The 26,143-nt window shown below is 37.5% G+C and overlaps 1 protein-coding gene across 12 annotated transcripts in view; it reads right to left on the bottom strand.

The window, feature by feature from the left end:
- The window catches only part of SCMH1 (Scm polycomb group protein homolog 1), a 194,709-nt gene that overhangs the window by 47,809 nt on the left and 120,757 nt on the right, over positions 1 to 26,143 (bottom strand). The gene's annotated exons all lie outside the window — the stretch shown is intronic.

The following is a 26,143-nucleotide window of genomic DNA, read 5'->3' as shown; positions in this document are numbered from 1 at the left end:
AAGAATGTATCAGTAAAAGCTAAGGAGAGAGGAATGGAATAATAAAACACACTCGATTAATCCAAAAGAAGGCAAGAAAGGAGGAACAAAGAAATGAGGAAGAACTTAGGCAAAGAGAAAACAAAAAGCAAAATGCAAAATGGTAGACTTAAACCCAAATAAATAATTATGTTAAATACAAGTGGTTTGAATAAAACAATAAGAAAAAATTAACATACAAGACCAAAGCCCCCCCGCCACCGAACCTGATTATATCTGTTTATAAGATGGCATTGAAATAAGAAAACTTAAAATATGACGACACAGGAAGGTAAAAAACAAACAGATGGAAAAATATACACCCTGTGAACATTAACCAAAGAAAGTGCAAGTGGCTATATTAATATCAGACAAGACAGTCCTAATACAAGAAGTATGACTAGACTAAAAGGGACACTTCCTCAAGAGAAAACAGTCAATTCATATCACCAAAACAAAAAGGCAGTCTACTGAATGGGAGAAGATACTTGCAAATGATATATCCAATAAGGGGTTAACATCCAAAATATACAAATAACTCATACAACTCAACATCAAAAAAACAACCCAATTAACAAATGGGCAGAGGACCTGAATAGATATTTTTCCAAAGAAATATCACATGACAAGATGCTCAACGTCACTAATCATCAGGGCAATGCAAATCAAAACCACAATGAGATACCACCCACATTTGTCAGAATGGCTATTACCCATAAGAGAGCAAATAACAGGTGTTGGCAAGGATGTGGAGAAAAGAGAACCCTCATTCACTGTTGGTGGGAATGTAAATTGGTGCAGCCACTATGGAAAACAGCATGGAGGTTCTTCAAAAAATTAAAAATAGAACTGCCATATGATCCAGTAATTTCACTTCTGGGTATTTACCCAAAGAAAACAAACACACTAATTCTAAAGGCATATGCACACCAATGTTCACTGTATTATTGTTTACAGTAGACAAGATATGGAAGCAACCTAAGTGTCCACTGACAGATGAATGGCTAAAGAAAATGTGGTATATACATGCAATGGAATATTTACTCAGCCATAAAAAAAAAAAAATGAAATCTTGCCACTTGTGACAACATGGATCAATCTAGAAGGTATTATGCTAAGCGAAATAAATCAGACAGAGAAAGACAAATACTGTATGATCTCACTTATATGTGGACTCTAAACAAAACAAACAAAAGAAAACAAAAACAGACTCATAGATGCAGAGAGCAAACTAGTGACTGAGAGATGGGAGGGCAGCGGAGGGTGTGGCAAAACAGGTGAAGGGGCTTAAGAGGCACAAAACCTCAGTTATAAAATAAGCCACAGGGATGTCACACACGCATAAGAAATATGGTCAATAATGCTGTAATAACTTTGTATGGGGAAAGATGGTGGCTAGACTTATCATGGTGATAGTTTCCTAATGTATGCAAATGTTAAATCACCATGTAGTTCACCTGAAATTAACATAATATTATACATCGACTATATTTCAATTAAAAAAAACTCCAGTTAAAGTGGAAACGAAACGAATTAAAATTACTTATAAATAAATGATAATTATAGCAAAAAATAGTCAATTCAAAAGGAAGCTATAATGACAAATTTATATGTACCTAATAACAAAAAATATAAAAGCAAAAGTTTAAATAACTAAAAGCAGAAACAGAAAAATCCATAATTATGAGGTGGATATTTTAACACATTTCTCTCAGTAATTGATAAGTCAAGAATGTGAAAAAAAAATCAAGAAGGACAGAAAATATTTGATAACACAATTAACCAACTAATAACATAAATAACTAATTAACATAGATAACCAAATAACAAATTAACCAACCAATGTAATTGACACATATATGACACATTTTTATCAAAAAAATGTTATATGGTTAGTAGTTTTCCAAGTACAGTCTGGGAATCTCTGGGGGTTCTTGAAATCCTTTTGAAGGTCTATGAGATGAAAATTATTTTCATGATGCTAAAACATTACTTGCATTTTTCATTCTCATTCTCTCACAGTAGTTTTCCAGATGCTACAAGTGTGATATCATCACTCTGACAGCTAATGGAATGTGTGCCTGTATATTCTTATGTCTTAAAAAGTTCTAAGTTTTAATTTATAATATAGTGATATTGATAACCCACAAAATGAAAGCTCTTTTGGGTTAAGGATATAAAGGTTTCCTGATACCAAAAGGTTTGAGAACCACTGATCTATAATTATAATCACTTCCTTGCCCTTCTTTTTCCAACACATTTGCCTAGAAAAAACTCCAGTCCAACTCTCTACCTATTCCACACTTAAGACTGAGTAACTGAACATGCCAAATGTTTAAACTGATTACTGCAAACCCCAAGACTGACCCATATATCTCCAGTAACAAACATGGAATCTGAGCTGAGCAGTGAGGAAAGTGATTTACTTTGGAATTCCTACTGTCACATGGTAAGATGCTGAGTTCTTAGTTGGTATCCAGAACATGTTTGTAGAATAAGAAAGTCAACAGATGTAAGAGAAGAACTGAACAGGGCTTTAATTGGCTTTCTAAGTGTCAGAAAAGAGTTTTTCTTCTTTTTTCCCTTAAGGCTAGAAATAAAAGTCCATGACGCCAACTGGCAAAGGGGTTGCTCTCTCTGGCCTGAAAGATACAGACAGAAGAAACGAACCAATTATATTTAACAGTTCTGAAAAATCAGGGCATGCTGTTCACGTGTGAGTAGCCATCAGCGAGATTAAGCTTCATACTAATTTAAAAGCTTCTTAATAATGGATTTCTTAAGCTATCCTGAGGGATTCCAGGATTTTGAAGTTTTCCCTATCAGGAAGCCCTGTCCTGCCACATTCTAACTTAATTATCCTAGTTGGAAAAAAATTGAGTTGATGCCAGGGGACCAGGGATCTAATTCTAGTTCTGTCCCTTATGGTGTGACATTGAGTTTGTCATTTAAACACAATCTTTTCTTATTTTTCCACATGCAAATAATTAAATAATTTAATGTCTGTCCTACTTCAGAGAAAGGTGAGAGATGGGAATATTCTCCAACACATTTTGATGCTACTAAGGTTGACGGAATTACTCTCTTAATCAACAATACTAAGACAAAATTCTTGTACACTTGCAATTTCATGTGGCCTTCAAAATCTTGTGAAGGCTGACATTATCCTCTCCTTTGACAAGTAAGGAAAGCAAGCCTCAGAGAAGTTAAGAGTGGCAGAGCCAGGCATGATTCTAGTCTTAGGGGTCTTCTCTGCACACATTCTCTCATGTAGCCGAGGAGAAAGGAAGCAATCTCTCTTCCTTCCGGAGCCCAGGAAGTGGCAATTCAAATTACATTAATTAATTTGACCACATCAGTAAATTTCAGCTAAATTTTTCATTGAAAATTTAGAAAATGCTAAGTGTCAAGGCTTGCCAATTATCTAAGGTGAAAAAACCCAACATGATTCTTGTCCTGGAGGAGCACAATCTTGAGATGGTTAGGAGTAGATCTTTATACAATTAATCACAATTCATTGGGTATGGACTGGGATAGGGAAGATGAACCTGGAACACACTGGTCAGAAAACAATGATGGGGCCATGTCAAAGGGACACATGAGACAACTTCAAGGGGCTTCCACTGGCTACATCTGGGGCAATTTGAGCATCAAAACAAATAATGACAATAAGAAATTGTTACTGAATAAAATAAGAATCAAGAGTCCATAATGATGTAACTAAATGAATAAATTAAAAAAGTAGAGAAGGAAAAACTCTTGCTTACAGTAGAATCCAAACTAACAAATGTAGAAGAAATGAGGGAATTATAAAATAGCCATTTGGGCAATAACTGATTCAAGCAACACTCATCAATGGACGCTAAAACTATTAGGTGAAAGTTTGAGGAGAAACAGGATATTTATAGTCTCAGAGTATTTACCTACAAGACTATTAACTAATTACAAAGGAATGAAGTGAAGAAACTTGGTAGATACTACGTGAACCAAGTAATCAAAGTTACTATCTGCAGTTAGGACCAATGATATGTATCTCCAAATACAATGCTTTCAGAAGACTATCACTTGTAGAGCCTTCCTGTCAAAAATGTATAACCTGAATCTAATCATGAGGTAACATCAGACAAACCCAAATTGAGAACCAGTCTATAGAATAACTGGACAAATATTTATAGAGAAATATTAAGGTCATGAAAGACAAGGAAGAATGACAGAAAACAGTTCCAGATGAATGGAGACTAAAGAGACATGACAAATACAACTCATGATCCAGAATTTTCTTTTCCTGAAAGGACATTATTGGGACAATTGGCAAAATATGAATAAGGTTTATTGATTAGCTACTGGTACTGTACTGACATTAATTTTCTGGTTTTAATAACTAGAAGGTCTGTAGATTAGCTCTTAATACTATATCAATATTAATTTTCTGATTTTAACACTAGCACTATGTCTAGAGAAAAGTATGCCCTTGTTTTCAGAAGACATACGCTAAAGTCTTTAATAGTAAAGGGACATTATATATGCAAGTCATTGCCAAATGGTTCAGAAAAAATATGTATTATGTATTGAGAGAGACTAATAATGCAAATGTGATAAAATGTTAATAATTGGAGAATCTTGGTGAAGGGTATATGGCAATTCTTTGCACCACTGTTGCAATTTTTCTGTAAAGCTGAAATCATGTCAAAATAAAAAATTCCAGAAAAGATTCAAAATGTATACACACATAGGGTTATAAGAACCTGAAGGAGGGAGTGGCTAACTGCCAGGGAAGGACAGGGAGCAAAGGAGACAGGCAAGAGAGACTTGTCAGGCATGATTTCAAATTAAGTGACATTTTAACTTATTTTTTTTTTTTTTGGCTGCGCCATGTGGCTTGTAAGGTCTCAGTTCCCCGACCAGTGACTGAACCTGGGCCATGGCAGTGAAAGCCTGGAATCCTAACACTAGGCCACCAGGGAACTCCCTTAACTAATCTTTGAAGAATGAATGGTTCTTGCATTAGGAAAGGGCAAGGGTGGAGGGTGAGTAGGGTACTTCAGACAGAGGAGACAGTATGTAGAAAGGCATGGAACTAAAAAAGCATGGTTATATGAGGACTTGTGGGTACTTCCGTGTGCCTTAAGTCCATAGAAGTGAAACAGATGCTGGAGCCAGCTTGAGAAGAGTCCATGTGACATTTAAGGAACTTTCCAGCTCTAATACATAAAGAATCTGCCAACAGACAAACGGTAGGTACCACGACTCTACATGTGGAAAAGGTAATGATGAGGTTCACTCTAAAGGCAGAAGCTCATCTAAGTTAGGGTAGTAGCACATAAAGATGTGTATAACTGATCTCCCCTCCTTGATAAACTTCTTCTGATACATGAGCATATGTGTATATCTGATCTTATTTCCTTGGACATTATAATGATCAATAATGTCACTAAAAGGCAGACAGAAACTGTTAAGACCAAGAATGGAGAAAGGAAGTAGTTTACAAATGGGTGTCCCCTGATGATAGCTCCTTTAAGCAAAATTACTCCAACATGTATTGAGCACCTACTATGAAAGTGGTGCCATACTATCTGCAATGGCAGTATGGACAATAATTATCGTTAATAAAATTTACTAGGGTGCATAAATAGTAGTATATACTGGCAGTAAAAACAATGAGCTTTGAAGTCTTTCCTACGAAGCATACATTATCTTCACTTAACTGATGAGGCAACTTAAACTTGAGTAATTTGGCCAAGGTCACATAAGTAATGAGGCAGGTCTGAAACTTAAATCCAAAATGTCTAACTCTAAAGTCCTTGCTCTTTTCATCATATTAAGGTTCCCTCTTACTAACTGAAGATCCATTCATTCACTCGCTTGTTCATTCATTCCTCCAACAAACATTCTAAATTGAGAATACATTATGTGGTAGGCTCTATAGTATAATCCAGGAATATAAATAAATAAAAAGGTAATTTCAATTAATGATAAGTGCTATGAAGAAAGTAAAACAGCAGTGTGATTGAGAGTGACTGAGGGATGGTCAACAAAGGCTCTTTGAGAGGTGACATTGGAACTGACTGGCATGACAAGAAGGCATTGGGCATGTGAGGATCTAGGGCAGAGTGCTCCAGGCAGAGGAGACAGCAGGTGTAAAGGTCCCAAGAAAATAATGAAATTGACTTGTTTAAGAAACAAAGAGACCAGAGAGACTGAAGCAGGGTGAATAGAGGAAATAATGGCATAAGATGAAGTCATAAAAATAGGTGGGGTCAGATCATGTAGGGCCTTCTGAATCACGGAAAGAACATGATCTAATTTACTTTTGAAAAAGATCACCCTGGACGCTCTGTGGAGAATGGACTATAGGAAGGCAAGAATGGAAGCAGAGACATCAGTTAGGATACTGACTGTAGAAGTCCATGCAAGAGATGATGGTGTCGGAGATTAATGTGATAGCCATGAGGGTACAAAGAGGTGAATAAATACAAGATACATTTTGTAAGCAGAGCTGACAGCACCACTAAACTAGATGGGAGAGGGAAGGGAAAGAGCAATTCAGGATGAATTTTAGGTTTTTGATCATTTACCAAGATGGGGAAGACTAGAGGAATAGGAGGTTTGGGAGGAGATAGGTTGGGAATCAAGAATCTGCTTTGGCCATATTATGTGCTAAATGACTTTTAGATATCTGGAGATAAGTAGGTAGCCAAATAAATGAGTCTAGAGTTCGATAGAAAGGTCAAGGGTAGAGATATAATTTTGGTAGTAATTAGCATATAGACAGTATATAAAGACATGGGACTGACTGAAATCATTTGGGAGGAGACAGAGCATATAGAAGCGTGTAGGAGAGGGCCTAGGACTGAGCCCTGGAACACTCCAACAACCAGGGGCTCAAAAGTGGGGGAACCCAAGTCAAAGGAGACTGAGAAGGCATACTTAGTGAGACAGGAGTTGAAAATATACAGAGTGTAACATCCCAGAAACCAAGAGAAGGCAGTGTTTCAAGAAGGAGAGACTGATCAACTGTGCTGGAAGTTACAGAGAGACTGGGCAAAATGAGGGCAGAGCAGGGTTTGTCAACATGGAGGTCGCCGTGTTCTTCATAAGGGCAGTTTCTCTGGAACAGTGGGGCCTGAAGAGCAATTGGAGAGCACTGAGGAGTGACTGGAAGATGGAAATAGAAATAGTGACTACAGGCCAGGTTTTGTTTTTTTTTTTTAAGTTTTACTGTGTGGAATGGCCCTCCAAAGATGTCCATACACTAATCTCTGGAGCCTGTAAATATGTTACTTACATGGCAAAAGGGATTTTGCAGATGTAATTAAGGTTAAACTCTTAAAATAGGGAGATTATCACAGATTATTCAAGTGGGTTCAATCTAATCACATGAATCTTTACAAACTGAGAACCTTCTCTAGCTGGAAGCCTGAGAGAAGCAGAAGCGGGAGAGCAGAGAGATTCAAAGTGTGAGAAGGACTCAACCTACTCTCAATGACTTTGCAGATGAAAGAGGCCACAAGCCAGGGAATGTGAGCAGACTCTAGAAGTTGAGTATCCCCCGGCCAACAGCCAGCAAGAAAATGGAGACCCAAGCCTACAATGGCATGGAATTGAATCCTCCACCAACCTGAGTGAGCCTGAAAGTGATTCTTCCTCAGAGCCTCCAGATAAAAGCTCAGGCTGGCTAACACCTTGATTTTGTCCCTGTAAAACTAGAGCAGAGAAACGAATGATCTCACTCAGACTTCTGACCTACAGAACTAATAAGTCTGTGTTGTTTTAAGCCACTAGGTTTGTTGTCACTTGCTACAGCAACAACAGGAAATTAATACACTGTGAAATTCCAGAGACATGGGGCATTAGCTGGAAGGGAGACGCAAAGTCAAGGGAGAATTTTAAAAGACTGGAGATAGAACATGTTTGTATGCTGATGAGGATGTTTCAGAAAGGAGAGGTTTGAGGAGGAAACTAGTGAGACAGATGAAAGAGAGGCAAGAGAGGATGAAATCAAGAGAACAAGTGGAGGGGCTGGCCCTTGATAGGAGCAGGGACTTTTTATCTATTACAATAACAAGGCCGGCACCATAAACTGTGCCATAGCCTCTCTATGTTGTTCTCCAAAACCTGCCTCTGGGCAATCAGTGGCGATACTGGACCGTTCCCTTTGAATGTGTTCTGTTGGCCCCTTAAGTGCAATCCATTCAAATCCAAAGACCTGTTTGGAACATGGATGTGGGTGTGCACCTGATATTTCTTTAGAGCTTTCTTCACAGTTAATCATTCCAATTTAACCTGGGTCGATGGCTAATGCTTGTGCTTTGGAGTCATAAAGACTTGGATTTAAATCTCAGCTCTACCAGATACTAGTTGCATGACACTGGGAAAGTCACAAACTCTCTGGGCGTTTAAAAAAAAATTGGGATTAATAATATTTACCCCAACACTGTAAGAAGCAGAATAATGTAAACTATCTTGCACAGTGCCTATCACATAGTAGATGCTCAGTAAATGGTAACTACCATAATTATTCTCCTACTCAGCCTGTTCTTTTATATGTTAGCAGTTCTCTTTTATGGTGCAAAAATATTGGCAAACAATAAATTGATGGATAGAGTCTAGTAAAAGACTGGCATGATTCAAAAGTCAGACTTATTGAAAAGTTTGTGGGCTTTGGAATCAGAACAACCTGTTTTCCATCTTCAGTCTGCCATCTGCAAGTGGTATGATTTTGTATAAATCATTTAACATTTCTGAGCCTACTGTCTCCTCTGGAAAATGGAGGTAATCTCATTCACAGTGTTGTCTGAAAATTATATGAGAAGTTATAGTAAAGTGCCCAAGACATATGAGCTCCACAACCAGTGTTTATTTCCTTCAGTTCTCTTAACCCTCAGAGCAATTAGACAAACATACACATATTCTCATTAAATTTCTCTTGAGGTCTTGGACTTTTGATGAAATGAAGTTGTTTTTTAAAAAAATTGCAAGCATTTCCTCTAGAAGAAAAGTGACAGCAGAGGTAGATAAAGAATTCAGGTCTCTTGATCCCTTGTCCAGTACTCTTTCCCCACTCATGCAGGAGCATTCTCACTCAGACAAACACACTCTTTCCATCAGTATACTGGGTCTACATCTACTCTACTGCTTATTGTTTGACCTCTCAGTTCTGCCTGTTTCTTTTTAAACTCTTAGCTATTCCAAGTTTAATTTGCAGGATGGCCTCATGAATCTATTAGTATTTTGGCTGTTTACTACATTAACATAACTTCACATCTTGGGGGACTAGGAGGGGAAGCTGTTCATTCTCTAATTACTTTCACTACTCTTAAGTCTTGTCTTTCCAACTAGCTATATAATTTAACCAGAGCATACTTTAGTGCTAGGAGTACCATATCCATTTCAAACCTGCAATAGCAGGTCCACTGGACCCATACTAGTAGAGCAATGTCTGGGAAACATCATCTGGACTTCCTCCATATGTTTTATATGTTCTTTGCAATTTGTCATTAGCCCTTGGTGGTTCTCATTTCTAACTGACTTTGGGTTCTAGGCTTTGCTGATGCCTGATTCCTGTACTTGGCTTGCTCTGTGATCTACTCTCCAACACTTGGCTTTGGTGAGCAGCCTAGGGTTCCTAGGATCTGATCTTGGCTTGTATTTTGCTTTCAGCTATACCACTCTTTTGTCTATGTTGATATCCCAAAGGGACCCTATGCCCAAGGTTAGACGGCATGTATCTCAGCACCAAAGTTCTGCCAAACACGTATTAGTAGTTCATGAAAACATATCAAATTGGTGGTGGTGGGAAGGAAGAAGAGAAGGTGTGTGTGTTAAAATGTGTGAAGTCAATGTGTGAAGTCAGCCCAAAGGTGGTCTGGAAACAGGGAAGCTAATCACAAATACTTTCCTGAGGAATAAGACATAAGGAATGAAAGCTTATAGCTGTTTCCATGGAAACATATGACAGCTCTCTTTGGCACTAAATAACCAACAACAAATTAAATACAGCCAAGTATATTTGAGGAAAAGACAAAGAGACTTGGGGTCTTAGGAAAAATTATATGTAAAGCCAGTCTTCTGGAAGATCCCAAACCAAAAGATGAGAAGAAATCAGGGAAGGAAATAATAAAATAAACCCCTAACATTCACATCCCAATGAACTGTGGTACAGTAAAAAGAACAGTGGCCCAGGATATAGCAAACATAATTCTGTTTCTGAAACTAAACTGTTATATCATTTTGGCAAATTTCTCTGTGCTCCATTTTTATGGTCTGCCATTCCTTCAACATGTATCTCTTCAGAATAATAAGGATACTATTCTATATAACCATAATAAACCTGTCATACTAAGCTATAAATATTTCTGTACCCCCTCCATAGTGATTAGTTATATTGGTAACAGGTCTTAGGAGAAAAATCATATGACTATCCCCATAAATATTGAAAAAGCTTTTGACAAAATTTAACACTCAAGAAAATTAAGAATAGCTGGTTACTTCCTTAACAAGATAAAATACATATACCTAAATCCTAAAGCTAACATCTTTTTTTTTTTTTTATTTGCAAATATTTTCTCCTATTCCACAGGTTGTCTTTTTTTTTTTAAACATCTTTATTAGAGTATAATTGCTTTACAATGGTGTGTTATTTTCTGCTTTATAACAAAGTGAATCAGTTATATATATACATATGTTCCCATATCTCTTCCCTCTTGCATCTCCCTCCCTCCCACCCTCCCTATCCCACCCCTCTAGGTGATCACAAAGCACCGAGCTAATCTCCCTGTGCTATGCGGCTGCTTCCCACTAGCTATCTATTTTACGTTTGGTAGTGTGCATGCCACTCTCTCACTTTGTCACAGCTTACCCTTCCCCCTCCCCATATCCTCAAGTCCATTCTCTAGTAGGTCTGTGTCTTTCTTGCCACTAGGTTCTTCATGACCTTTATTTTCCCTTAGATTCCATATATATGTGTTAGCATACTGTATTTGTTTTTCTCTTTCTGACTTACTTCACTCTGTATGACAGACTCTAACTCCATCCACCTCACTACAAATACCTCCATTTCATTTTTTTATGGCTGAGTAATATTCCATTGTATATATGTGCCACATCTTCTTTATCCATTCATCCGATGATGGACACTTAGGTTGCTTCCATGTCCTGGCTATTGTAAATAGAGCTGCAATGAACATTTTGGTACATGACTCTCTTTGAATTATGGTTTTCTCAGGGTATATGCCCAGTAGTGGGATTGCTGGGTCGTATGGTAGTTCTATTTCTAGTTTTTTAAGGGACCTCCATACTGTTCTCCATAGTGGCTGTACCAATTTACATTCCCACCAACAGTGCAAGAGTGTTCCCTTTTCTCCACACCCTCTCCAGCATTTATTGTTTCTAGATTTTTTGATGATGGTCATTCTGACCGGTGTGAGATGATATCTCATTGTAGTTTTGATTTGCATTTCTCTAATGATTAATGATGTTGAGCATTCTATCATGTGTTTGTTGGCAATCTGTATATCTTCTTTGGAGAAATGTCTATTTAGGTCTTCTGCCCATTTTTGGATTGGGTTGTTTGTAAAGCCAACATCTTAATGGAGAAAGACAAGAGGCATTCCCACCAAGGTAAGGAATAAGGCAAGGATGTCTACTATCTTCACTAATATTTAACACTGTACTGGCAGTATTAGCCAATGTACTTAGATAAAACAATTAGGAGACTAAGAAACTGGAAAAGAAGAAGTAAAACCCTGTATATCTGCAGACGACATGCTAGGATACCTGGAAAACTCTACACATATACCATCTAATATAGTAAGCACTAGGTATATGCAGCTATTGAGAGCTTGGAATGTGACTAGTTCAAATTGAGATGTGCTGTAAGTGTAAAATATACACTGGATTTTGAAGACTGAGTAAAAAAATGTAAAATATTTCACTAGTAACATATTACATCAATTACATTAAAATGATCATGTTTTAGATATTATGGAAAAATAAAATATATTATTAAAATTAATTTTATGTTTCTTTTTACTTTATAAATGTGACTATCAGAAAATTTTAAACTACATAAGTGGCTCAAATTAAATTTCTATTGTACAGTACTTCTCTAGAGAATCAGTGATAAAGCTAGATCAAACAGTAGAAGAATTCAGCAAGATAACCGAATGTATAGTTAACATGCAAAACTCAGCAGTCTTCATATACCCAACTAATAACCAGTTAGATGATGTTATGGAAAGGAAAATGCTGTTTACAATAGAATCAAGAAAAACGAAATACTTAGGAATAAAGTTAACAAGAAATACGCAAAATCTTTATAAGAAAATTAGAAAACACTCCTGAAAGGCACAAAAGTAGACTTGAACAAATAAAAAGACATCCTTGTTCTTGTATGTCTCAGCATCAAGTTGTTAGTTCTTGTAAATTAATTTACAAAGTTAATGCAATCTCAGTAAAAATACCAAGAAGGCTTTTTTTTTTCTGGAGCAAGACTAGTTGATATTAAAGTTCATATGAAAAAAACATGAGAATAGCTAAGAAACAATGAAAATGAAGAACTATGAGAAGAGACTAGCCCTAGCGGATATTAAAAAAAATACAAAGCTTCTATAATTTAAAACTGTGGAACTGGTGCATAAATAGACACACAGGCCCAACTATACACATAAACACAGTATACGACAAAGGTGGTATATCTCAAATTACTTGGGCAAAGATGGACATTTTAATAAGTGATGGTGGAACAATGAATGGCCATTTGGAAAATGATAAAATTAGATCTATTTCTTATGCCACACACAAGAATAAAGTCCAACAGCATCAGAGATCTAACTATAAAAACTGAAACTATACAAGTACTAAAGGAAAATATGCATGAATTCTTATAAAAGGTTGAAAAATTTAACTGTAAAATAAAACTTGTGCATATCAAAAAAACATAAGCAAAGTACAAATTGGGAGAAATTATTTATAATATGTATCACAATAAAAGAGTCAATATACTTAATATACAAAGGACTTTTTCAAATTAAGGGGAAAAAAGACCAAAAATCCTACAGGTAAATGAGCAAAAGAAATGAACACATGATTCCCAAAAAAAGATAAAATGGTCCTTATGCATGTGAAAACATGTTAAACTTCACTCATAAAGAGAAACACAAATTAAAACTGTACTGAGAAACCATTTCTCAGCCATCAGATTGGCAAAAAAAAAAAAAGTCTAAAGCTTGATAATACACTCTGTTGTGGAGGCCACAGGAAAACAGGCACTCCTACTTTGCTGATGGGAATAAAAAAGGGTATCATTTCTACGGAGGGGAGTTTGGCAATACCTAACAAAACTATATTTGTCTCTACCCTTGGACCTAATAAGACCACTTCTTTGGAAATTTACTTTGAAGACATGCCTCCAAAATACGAAAATACATGTGTACAGTTTATTAATTGCAGCATTATTTGTAATGATGAAATACTGGAAACTATCTGATGCCCAAACAAAGGAGACTGGCTGAGTAAACTATGGTGGATATACACAATAGAGAATTCTACAGCTTAGAAAAAAGGCGAGCTCCATGTACTCACAATGGAGTGAGCCCCAGCATGTACTGTTAAGTTAAAAAAGCAAGCAGGGGCTTCCCTGGTGGCACAGTGGTTCAGAGTCTGCCTGCCAATGCAGGGGACACGGGTTCGAGCCCTGGTCTGGGAAGATCCCACATGCTGCGGAGCAACTGGGCCCGTGAGCCACAATTGCTGAGCCTGCGCGTCTGGAGCCTGTGCTCCGCAACAAGAGAGGCCGCGATAATGAGAGGCCTGAGCACCGCGATGAAGAGCGGCCCCCACTTGCCGCAACTAGAGAAAGCCCTCGCACAGAAACGAGGACCCAACACAGCCATAAATAAATAAATAAATAAATAAAAATTAAAAAAAAAAAAAAAAAAGCAAGCAAAGTGCAAAAGAGAATAAAGTGTGCTACCTTTCGTGTAAGGAAAGAAGGGTAGGAAAACACACTTGTATCTGCTTACTTTATGAAACACTGGAGGGATAAACCAAAAAACAATGAAAGTGATTAAGTACTTACAAAGGGTAGTGGTGGTGGAAGGAACAGGGTGGAAGGAAAGGGAAGGGAGGACGATGCTCTCAGTAAGCCTTTTTGTATAGTTTTGACTCTTGAAAGCAAGTTAATTTTGTATATTTCAAAGAATAAAAGTAAATTAACAAAGATGGGGAAAAAACTAAACCTAAAACTGAATGTAAACAGAATAAATCAACCCAACTGTATTTTAAATAAAAAACATAATCACACTGAGGGAAAAAAGAAAAAGGTATTTGACTAGGGAGGAAAACGCCAACAAATCTTGAGCTCTTCTTAGTAGGTTTTTTTTTTTCTTCACAGTGGTATGTGTGTAGCAATTCTGAAACTGTTTTATGAGCAGTATAGGACTGATGTTGGTGGAGCCAAGGTTCTTACTACAGAAAAAGGGAGATTCAAACTATTTCACCAACCTGTAAATGTTGGGAATGTTCCAGGACAGTTGTTGGAGAGTTTCTTCTCTATCCATACTCATACTCCTTAAATCAGTGGTTCTTAAACTTTAGTCTGCATCAGAATTACCTGCAGGGCTTGTTAAAACACAGATTGCTGGGTCCCAGCCTCTGAGTTTCTGATTCAGTAGGTTGGGAATTTGCTGTTCTAACAAGGCCCCAGGTGATGCCAATGCTGCTGGTCTGGGGACCACACTCCGAACATAACCCCATTAAAAAACAAAACAAAACAAAACACAACCTCATATGACCTCCTCTAGCCTTGTGGCTTTAAATTCTATCTATAATTAACTTCCACATTTATACCACTAGTTTAGAAATTTCCAGACTCTTATTTTAATAACATTTCTGACTTGAAAATCTATTAGGCATTCCAAGCATAGTATGTCTACAACCAAACTCCTGATTCTCCCACCTCTTGCCTTCAAACTTGTTCCTCTAAGTCTTTTCTACCTCATTCCATCCTCTCAAATGACTCAGGCTAAAAACCTTGGAGTCATCCTTGACTCCTATCTTTTTCTAATATTCCATGTCCTATCAGCAGTAAATCCCATCACCTGTAACTTCAAAATACATCCAGAATCAGACCATTTCTCACCATTCCCTCTCCTACTTCCTTATCTAAGTCACCATCATCTTTAACTTGGGTTATTGCAACAGCCTCCTAAATGGCTGTCCCCGCTCCTCTAGTCTAATTTCAACACAGCTACCAGAGTGAGCCTTTTAAAACATGCCTCAGATATCATTCCTGTGCTCAAAGCCTCCAACAGCTTCCCATCTTACTCAGAGTTAAATCCTTATGCAGACCTACTGAACCCTATAAGATCTGATTCCTCATTATTCCTCTGACCTAATTCCCTACCACTCTCCCTTGATTATTTTAATAATACTATCCTTCTTGCTGTGTATACTAAGCTAGTGATTCTCAAACTTTTTGGTGTTAGGACTACTTTACACTCTTAAAATTTATTGAGGGTCGCAAAGAGTTTTTGTTTATGTATGTTGTATCTATCACTATTTATCCTATTAGAAATTACTGACAAATTAAAGAAATTTTAATTTTAAATGAACAAAAACATGTTAATACAACATACATTTATGAAAATCACTGTATTTTCCGAAGGAAAAAAATTCAGTGAGAAGAATGGTATTGTTTTATATTTTTGGAAAACTCTTTAATATCTGACCTAATAGAAGACAGTTGGATTCTCTGCTTCTGCATTTGATCACCACTATATATCATTTTGGTTGAAATATATGAAGTATACAAAGAAAATCCGGATTAATGGAGATATGTAGTTGGAAAAGGGAGGAGTATTCAAATAAAATTATCAGGTAATTGTGGATATCTCCCTCTAATACTATACTAAAACTCAACCAGTTTCCTAAATGTTAGTTAAAACATAGAATCTGAAGCCATACAATGAACTTTTCATATTCTGTTAATGTTAAAATCCATTGGTCAATCTCACACTTTGAATGGATCTTTTATCCACACATGATTTTGTAACATCACGCATTGGTCATTTGGAAAATATTGTTTCACTGAGTTATGCAGATTTTCCAATGTTGACACATTTCAGTATGCAATATCAAAAATTCACAATAGTTGCTATCATCATAATCCCATCAGAAGAGTCTGTATAAGTGCTAGCAAGCTGTTGAGATCATGGTGGCAGACACAAGTTTTCAAAAATTCTAATTTTCATTTGAATTTTAGCATTGTCTGCAAATGCTATTAGTAGTTGTCCTTGAAGTGACAGGCTCACTTAATTAATTTTTGAGAAAATGTCTGCCAAATACCAAATCTGAATAACCAGTTTGTCTGTTAGTCATTCTTTCAAGTGAAAATGGTGTTCAATTAAAAAGTGGCTGACAGGTCAATTATACAAGTGCTTTTTCTCAAGGCAACCACAGTACTTCAGTATGCAGCAGAACTGTTTTATCCATACTTCTCATTTCCTCACATAGAATATTAAAAAGATTGAAATTTGACAAAATGAATCAAACTTGATTAAACTGATCAAATTCCAACCTTTGAGTCTCCTCAAAGGTTGGAATATGATATAAAGAAATTTTGCTGCTTTATCAAGGACAACTTAAGTGAACCTGGCTTCTTTTTTCCCCCTGCAATGTATGCCAGTGAAAGATATTACTGTTACTACAGTTTAGTGTCATTGCTTTGATTTGTACCAAGTTGCCAGCAGTTCTACACACCATTGCTTTTATACCATCAATGTAAACAAAAACCCAGGGAAAAAGACAAATAGAATCAGTATTACTATGAAAATAGTTTGACCTCAGATCCTGTGAAAGCGTCTTGGGGATGTGATCCAAGGATCACAGTTGGAGAACTGCTGCACTAAACACTCTATTGGTTTTGTGCACTTAAACTTGCATCTCCCTTTGCCAGGAAAGAACTTCTTTTTCCCAGATACCCATATGGTACCATGGTACCTTTCAGCGGCACTTTTCCTGATCACTCTGTATAAAATAATACCTCCACTTACCCCCTGCCTCCCACACCCCAACCCCTGGCACTTTCCATTTCCCTCTTTTTCCACAGAGAAATTATCACTGCTTACTTGATTATTTTCTGTCTCTCCCAACTAGCATATAAATTCCTAACGGCAATGCTGTTATCTCCACCTCCTAGAATTTTCCTTTATACATGGTAGGTGCTCAGTAAATCTTAATTGAGTGAATGAATGTAACCCATAATCTGGCATTTGATTCTAGGATTTTGGTTTGCTTAGATTGCTTTTTCAGTGGTTCATGTCTAAATTCCCTAGCAGGGTTAAAAACTCCAAGAACAGGCTAATCTACATTCCACATAGTCCCCAAAGTTTCTGGCACAGGCCTTGGACGTACTATGTGCATTCCCTTCCCCAGGGAATACTTCAAGTCCCGTAGTCAACTCTGAGTAAAGCCTATTTCCAAAAGACAGCACACATGTGGAATGGTAGAAAATTGGCAAAATATTTAACCTACTTTTTTCTGGTTTGCAACAACTTCTATTGTAGGAACACTGTAATTGGTATATAAAAATGATGATCTCTTAGCTCCTTGGCTCTGGGTTTCCTATCCAAATACATGCTGGAAGAAAAAAAAAGTCATTCTGATGCTGTTTTCTGGTTGGTTTTAAGCAGAAGGTTCTTGGTTGAACACACAAATGTATATTTTAAAAATGAGCAGATTTGGCTCTGTGCAGCCAAGATCCTTAGAAGTATTCAATTTCTTTGACTTGTATTTCTGGGAACCTATCTTAAGGATATGTTCCTCAGAATTGAAAAATGCTTAAATATGTTTATCATAGCATTATTGTAAGAGAATTTTGGACTATCAAACTAAGGGAATAATTAGGCAAACAACTGTGTATCCATTCAACCAAATTATGTAATCACTAAAAATGATGGCCATAAAAAAAAAAAAAATGATGGCCATAAAGACTGTGGAACAGGGCAGATGATATAATGTTAAGTGTAAAACAATATAAAATTTAACATATAGTGTAATTAAACTGTATTTCAAAGAATTATTTGTAAAGAATGAAAATCAGAATAAAATATACAAATTGCTAACAATGGCAAAGGAAACGAGGAAGGTGGGAAATTCAGATTAACTGACTAGGTCCAGTAACAATAGCAATTTTATGAACAAATAGACACTAACCTCTTATGCCTTTTCCAGTAACTAACTGGATAATTTGCCCCAAACAGAATCTTAATATATTAAGAGCTGGAAGGGAGCTTACATATCATCTAGTTTAATCTCCTTTTTTGGATAGATGGAGAAACTAAAGATTATAGGGAAAAAATACTTGCTTATGATCTTTCAGGAAGTTAATGGCTAAGCTAGAGCTGGAACCATGGACATTTGAACATGATGTGTGAGTCTGAGGAAGTTAACTTCATTTCTTTGCAGTGTAGTTTCTTCATTTGTAAAACAGATAATAGTACTTACCTAATGTGTTACTGTCAAGATCATACGAAATAACAATATGGTGGGACCACTATGGCGCTGGCCACATAGTGACCAACAAACATTAGAGCCTTTTCCCCTTTCTGCTGCTCTGTGGCAGGGAGAAGTGCAGAATAGATTGGGGAGGGTTAGAAAGAGAAAGCGAAAGAGGAAAGTGCCAAGGGGTACCTAAGGCAGAAAGATGTTTCTGATCCTGTTTGTTGTGGACCCTGAATCACTGTTCTAGTAGAAGATACAGCCAATGGGAATCCTGTCCTAAGACCAAAGTGAGCCCACTTGAGTCGCTAAAGAGTGTGGACAGGTCAGTGTCCTGCCTCCCCTTCCCCACATTTTGCTCATCCCTCTCATGCTAATAATTAGTATGAAACTACTCTGATGCTTTCCATTTCACAGGGGGTAATGTGGGCAGTATCTGGGACCAGCTGCGATAGGGGTTCCACACATGAGTAGCAATTTCTAACCTTTTAACCTAGTTTACAGTCTCTGTGATAAAAGAAATATGAAACTTTTCTTACTGAATTAGAATTAATAGTTTTCTCTTGAAACATTTTCTAGTCATAGAATATATATATATATATATATTTTTTTTTATGGTGGTACTCTCTTAACATACATCTCTGTTACCCTTAGGATTCCTAAACAAATCATCTTTGTCATTTGATCATATTTGTTAAATAATTCCTTTGATTTTTCTTTATTAAAGAAAAATTTGAGTAACATTTAAAAAAAAGAAATGCCTATTTCTTCACTTGCTAGTTTTTAATCACTCTGAGAACCTTCAATTCTGCTCCAAAATTGGCAACGTGCAATATGTCTAAGTATACAAAAGGTAAGTATATATTAATTAAAATAATGGATGTGCAGTAGTTATTTCAGTCCTTGAAATAAAAGGTGCTTGATCTAGAAATCAAGTTAGCCTGTCAGAATCTGGCTCAGGGTACTGTGCCGTTAAGGTTGGGAGAAACTGTATCTTTCATCACAAATTCATCTGGACAACTGGTCTTCTTGATTTGCAACTTTGTTGACTGATTTCAGATTTCGTTTCCTGGTTTTTATACCTGCCTATGCTTAGATATGGCATATTCTGCTGATAATACAGTCTATCTCCAACTCTGCATTTATTCCATTTAGTTTATTCTAGTTTGACATCAAATCCATGGTTTCCTTAGCATCTCCCCAGCATTTTAGTCTGCTTGCAGTTCTAAGATTCTCTAACACTAAAAGCATAAAGGACTGTAGCTCAAAAAAGAAAATGCCTTTTCCCAGAGAATTGTCCTCTGAATGTCTCAAATTCATTTCTTTCACTCCAGCCCCACCTGCCACTACCTTAAGTCAGATCCTCATCATCTCTTGCCTTGACCACTGAAATGGCCAACTAACTGGTCTCCTTGCCTCTAATTTACCCCCACCCATCATTATCTCTATCCCTTACCTAACAGGTCATAAAGATCTGTCTAAAACACAAATACGATCAGGTCACTCCTTTGGTTAAAACCCTTCAATGGTCTCTTCTAACTTTCTGGGTAAAGTCCCTCTGAACAGGCCCTGCTTATTAACTTACGTCATCTGATTTTAGTTTTCCACCATACGCCCTGTGTTTCAATTCTCAGAATCTTTTTTTTTTCTTAGCTTGTGCCTTGTACATGTTAGTCCACCTGGAATGCCCTTTTCTATTGCATCTCTAGTAGGCTAACAATTCTAGGCATCCTTCAGCAAATGACACAAATCCCAAGAAGCCTTCCCCAGTCTTCCCTCTTTTTCACCTATTCAAGTTGTATGGTATTATTTTGAACTTTACTTCTGGGTAACTCTTAAATATTTCATTCTATTTTTGACAACAATTTTATAAGCACCTGTTTTTATAATACACAAAAACTTAAACTTTTAAATACTGCCAATGAAAAGTTCACCTTACTTATCATCACACAAACAACATATCTGATAGCTAACCCAAATAAAACTTGATGAAGTGACTTACTCTTCCTGGGTCTCAATGTCTTTATTTATAAAATAACAGCTTTAGACTATAAAATGATGCACATTTCTTGAGAACTTAGTATGTGCTAGCTGTTGTTCTAATATACAAACTCATTCAACTCCTTACAACAACCATGTGTGTAGGAACTATTATTGCCTCCAACGTACAGATGAAGAAACTAAGGCTAAGAGAGGTTAAATAACTTGTTCAAAGTCACACAGCTAGCAAATCTCTAAAAAGGTCCTTCCATTTTGAAAGTTTTATGAGAATTCTATGGTTCTAAAAAATAAGCAGGATGTAGAAGAAAGTCAAATGAGCAACTGTTTCTACTTTATATTTTGTTTATCTATATCTCATCTCCTCTAATAAAATTATACTCCCTGCTGTACCTAGCATACTGGCCAATACACATTAGAAACTCAGTAAGTATTTTTGAAATTCTCAATTTTTAGCATCATAGATTTCACTGAAAGCCAGGTGCAGGCCAACAGATATTACTGGGAAAGATTAAAAAAAAATCCAATTAATCCTCAATGTTAATGTGGAAAATAAAATTAACAGTTTTTATTTGTTTTGACGGGGTTGGGGATTAGCTTCCGCCAAGTTAGTCAAGATGAGAATGTTATTTTATTTGAGATATGTTAACATAATTTTGAAAACAAAAACACACATAAACAAATATGAGAAAAAAGAAAAAAAAAAAGGTGTGGTGATACATTGTCACTAAAAAGCACAAGTGACCAGACAGGCACCACAAGCCCCCATCCAAATAGGCTTCCAGGCCCGTATAAAGCAGAGAGCCAGACTACCAGTCGCTATACCAGCAGCAGGAAGAAAGAACAGAGAAACTTGCAGGTACTCCAACTATCCTTGGGGAGGGGGCATGGGGGAGGGGTCCTACCAGTGCCCTTAGATGACTTTTCCAATCCCTTTTATTTCCATGAAGGTTAAATTTCCTAGGAATACCTCAACTGGCACAGTTGATTGAACAACTATATATACAGGTGGTTCCACTCAATTATGAATGACTTCTCCTGTGAGAACTATTGTATTTCATTTTCTATGACTGAACAGCTGGCAGTGACTAGCCTAGAAAACTGACTTTTCTTGTCCAGATGTACAGTAACTAGTTATTGGTGCTCTAAAGGATCTATTTCCCACTCTTGATCTTTCTCATTCTACTCCCAACACACATTTCAAACTCATCCAAATCCCCAGTTGCTGGGGTAAAGCACCCTGGAGTTTCTGGTAGATTTCACTATGCTTTTCCAAAATCACTGACAGAAACCCTTCACCTGAGAATCACACTTTGCAATTCTCAAAGTACCTTAACATTCATTAATTCACTCAATCTTATTCACAATTATCTCAGACTTATTTACCTACTGGTTATCTCTAAACCTCCTTTGAGGCATAGAGAAGTGAAGTGTGGTGTAATAGAAAGAAAAAGATTTTGAACTCAGAAACCATTAGGTTCAAATCCTTGCAAATCACTCAGCCTCTCTGAGCTATGAGTTATTGTGAGGTTTAACTGAGATAAAGTTTGAGGATATGGATGTGATAAGCACTGCGTCTGATATAACCTAGGGACTCAACAAATTTTAGTTCTTATTCCTCCTGGGAAACTTCCTGAGCCTCAGTCTCTTCATATGTAAAACAAAGGTAAATACTATAAACCCCACAGTGGGTTTGTGAGATCTACTAAGATAATGTATCAAAGTGTCTGCTATATTTGAGACCGTGTATGGGTTTCCTTTCTCTTTTTTTCAAAAATATTTATTTATTTATTTTTGTCTGTGTTTGGTCTTAGTTGCCGTACGCTGGATCTCTCCTTGCAGTGCGCGGGCTCTTCGCTGCAGCGCGTGGGCCTCTCTCTAGCTGTGCTGCGCGGGCTCCAGAGCGCGTGGGCTCTGTAGTTGCAGCGCGTGGACTTAGTTGCCCCTCAGCACGTGGGATATTAGTTCCCTGACCAGGGATCGAACCCGCATCCCATGCATTGGAAGACAGATTCTTAACCACTGGACCACCAGGGAAGTCCCTAACTTCCTTTCTTATTAAGATGGTGCTCACTAAACATCCTTCTAAAAAACATTAAAAAAGTAATTAGTTTAACATAGTACTAAATAGCAGATACAAAAAAGGTTATATATTTTTGTGACCTATATTCCTTTTCTTTGTAGAAAATTTAGAATTGAGGTTATGATTTAAATCCAATCTTTAAAAATTTTTTAATTTTATATTGGAGTATAGTTGATTTACAATGCTGTGTTAGTTTCAGGTGTACAGCAAAGCAATTCAGCCATACATACTCATAACCATTCTTTTTCAGATTCTTTCCCCGTTTAGGTTATTAAAGAATACTGAGTACAGTTCCCTGTGCTATACAGTAGGTGTGACCTACATTCTTTTCCATGGAAAGTTCCAAATAATTCTGGCTCTACAGTATACTATGAATATTGACCACGTGTACATGAGTAAATTCAGCTCTAAGGCAGGCTTCCATGTTTCTACAGAGCAGATACTATATGATTCTTACTGATTTTTTAAAAACTGAGTTTAATTTAATTTAATTTAATGTTTTGGCTGCGCTGCATGGCATGCAGGATCTTAGTTCCCCGACCAGGACTGAACCCATGGCCCCTGCAGTGGAAGCGTGGAGTCCCAGCCTCTGGACTGCCAGGGAAGCCCCTTACTGATTTGAATGAAGAAAAATTATCATGGAGAAAGAAGAGGCATCCTCCTAGCTGATGAAAACTTTTACTGAGGAAAATACTTGGTTTATCACAACTTGGGTACTGTCATAAAAGATAATTGTAAAAGCACTTTCTAAATCTTCTGAATTACCACCTTACCCCTCAGTACAAAAAAAAAAAAAAAAGATTTACTAGAAAATCCCCTTACCTAACATGGCCATTATGTCCTGAAGTTTGGTTCAATTTGTGCAGAGACTAGATAAGGGGTAACATTAAACATCTACTGTGACCATTTGAGAATATAAAAATAAAAAAAAATGCAATCCCTTATCTTTAACAAGTTAGGTCACAGTATAGTTCCCTTTTAAGGGAAGCGAGAGTGCCACTCTATTCTGCGCTAGCTGGACTATTCCCGACGTGTGGAGCTCGCTCTAGGAACAACACTGTCAGCCAAAGCGGATCAAGAAGAGAGTCCAAGATGATGAGGGCCTTAGAAACTGTCCAATCTCAGAAATACCTTAAGAAAAAAGACCTGGAGGAACAAGAGTATCAAGAGTCCTCTGAAAAGGTTTCAAGTGAAACAAGAAATAAAATTAGAGCCAACAGATAGATACTGAGGGAAAGCAGATTTCACCTCAAAATAAAAAAAAGAACACTTTTAGCCATTAGAGCTATCGTAAATGGAAGGAATATGCTCCTTTGGGAGGGTACATAGTCTCCCTGTCTCTGGAAGAATTCAAGTAAGGGATAGATAAGTATTTACAGGGGATGCTCTCAAGGAATTAGGTGGGAGGTTGAATTTGAGGACTTCTGAGGTTTCCTCTAACCCTGAGATTCTAGGATTCTATGCCTTTTTACTTTCCTGACATCTCATATTTAACACTAAGGCAACTAGCTGAATCTTAACCAAAGTCACTTCTAGATGGGAGAGAACATGGTAAAGAATGACTCTGAATTCTTTACATATTGGGAAGATGTTAAGCTCATATTGGTGGATACAAGTTTTCCAAAATTCTAATATTCACTTGTAAGTTTAAATTTATCATTTACAGCAAATGCTTATATGTTGTCTTTTATTTATTTATATATATATTTATTTATTTTTTGGCTGTGTCGGGTCTTAGTTGCGGCATGCAGGCTCTTTGTTGCAGTGCTCGGGCCTCTCCCTAGTTGTGGCGCACGGGCTCCAGAGCGCGTGGGCTCTCTAGCTTAGGTGCGCGAGCTCAGTAGTTGTGGCGTGTGGGCTTAGTTGCCCCATGGCATGTGGGATTAGTTCCCCGACCAGCGATCGAACCAGCGTCCCTGAATTGCAAGACGGATTCTCAACCATTAGACCACCAGGGAAGTTCCAGGTTGTCTTTCTTTTTTTTTTTTTTACAACTTAACTCACAACTCTCACACTGCGCTTTTTTTTTTTTTTTTTTTAATTTTTATTTATTTATTTATTTATGGCTGTGTTGGGTCCTCGTTTCTGCGCGAGGGCTTCCTCCACTTGCGGCAAGTGGGGACCACTCTTCATCGCGGTGCGCGGGCCTCTCACCGTCGCGGCCTCTCCCGTTGCGGAGCACAGGCTCCAGACGCACAGGCTCAGTAATTGTGGCTCACGGGCCCAGCTGCTCCGCGGCACGTGGGATCTTCCCAGACCAGGGCTCGAACCCGTGTCCCCTGCATTGGCAGGCAGATTCTCAACCACTGCGCCACCAGGGAAGCCCCAGGTTGTCTTTCTTGAAGTGACTGTCTCACTTAATTTTGGAGAGAGTGTCTGCCAAATATTCAAGTCAGTTGTTCTTTGAAGTAAAGATGATGTTCCATGAAAAACGTGGCTACTTCAGTTTGCAACTCAATCACATAAGTGCCTCATCTCTTCCTGAGACAACCATTATACTTGGTTATTTTAAGGATGGAGAAACTGAACTCATAGAGGTTAAAAGACTAGCAAAAGGACACACAGCTAAAGCTAGGATTTGAATCTAGATTTTTCTGTCTCCAAAGTCCATGCTCTTTCCACTATGTTACTCTGAAACCAATAAACAAGAGCGTAACCCCAAATAAAGGAAAAGATAAAGAACTAAACATGCCTAGTTATAATAATGAAGGGCATCAGGGAACTGAGGACTTCTATGTCCCCAGTAATCCTTACTTAGGAGTCTTAACTGCCCCCAAAGAATTCATTATCAGATCTTTCCTCTCTGCAGCAACAACACAGCATATGGAGTTGGAAACTGATTCATAAAATGTAAGTCCAGCTTGTGTGTGTGTGTGTCTACATGACATAGAACATGAACAATGGAAAAGAAAAAAAGAACAGGGGGAAATCCATTTGGTTTATCAGTTTCCTGGACTGGGATCTTGTTTTCATTCACAGCAGTGTATCCTTGGTCTTGGCATAGTAATTTAGAGGATGTGTTCCTTATTAGCTTTGCTCAACTTGGCTGGGTTCAGCTATGTACTGCCAGTTGGGCTGATGCCCAGGCTGAAACTCCACTGCTCTAAATTCCAGTTCACGTAATAAAGCATGGGTTGCCTCCTGCTCCTATCTAGCTGAGTTAACACATTCAGTTCCCCATATCTAGCTCCTTCTTTCCCTCCTGAATCTTATTCCCACAGCAATGGATAGAGGACCTCTGCAACTGTAAAGACATTTCATGTTTTCCTGGGGACTTCTCAGGCTGATAAATCTGTAGAGAGTGGGAAAAACAGAAGGATAAGAAAATCATGCACGATAGGAGCAGAGTCATCTTCAAAAACCTCATATTACTGAAACTCAAAGGAGTGTCTGGGGCAACAGGTAAGAGGATTCAGGAACAATTTCAGCAAGTGGAGGGCTACACATTCTCAGAAGATGGTCTGCTAATGTGTCTGGTCAAGTCTAGGCCACCTGGAGAGGTGGCAGAAAAGCACATTGTGATGAAGCACCTGCCGGTCAGCCATA

This window comes from Balaenoptera borealis, assembly GCF_965194805.1.
Source record: "Balaenoptera borealis genome assembly, chromosome: 1".
Lineage (NCBI taxonomy): Eukaryota > Metazoa > Chordata > Mammalia > Artiodactyla > Balaenopteridae > Balaenoptera > Balaenoptera borealis.
This window is presented reverse-complemented; position numbering and strand designations above follow the sequence as displayed.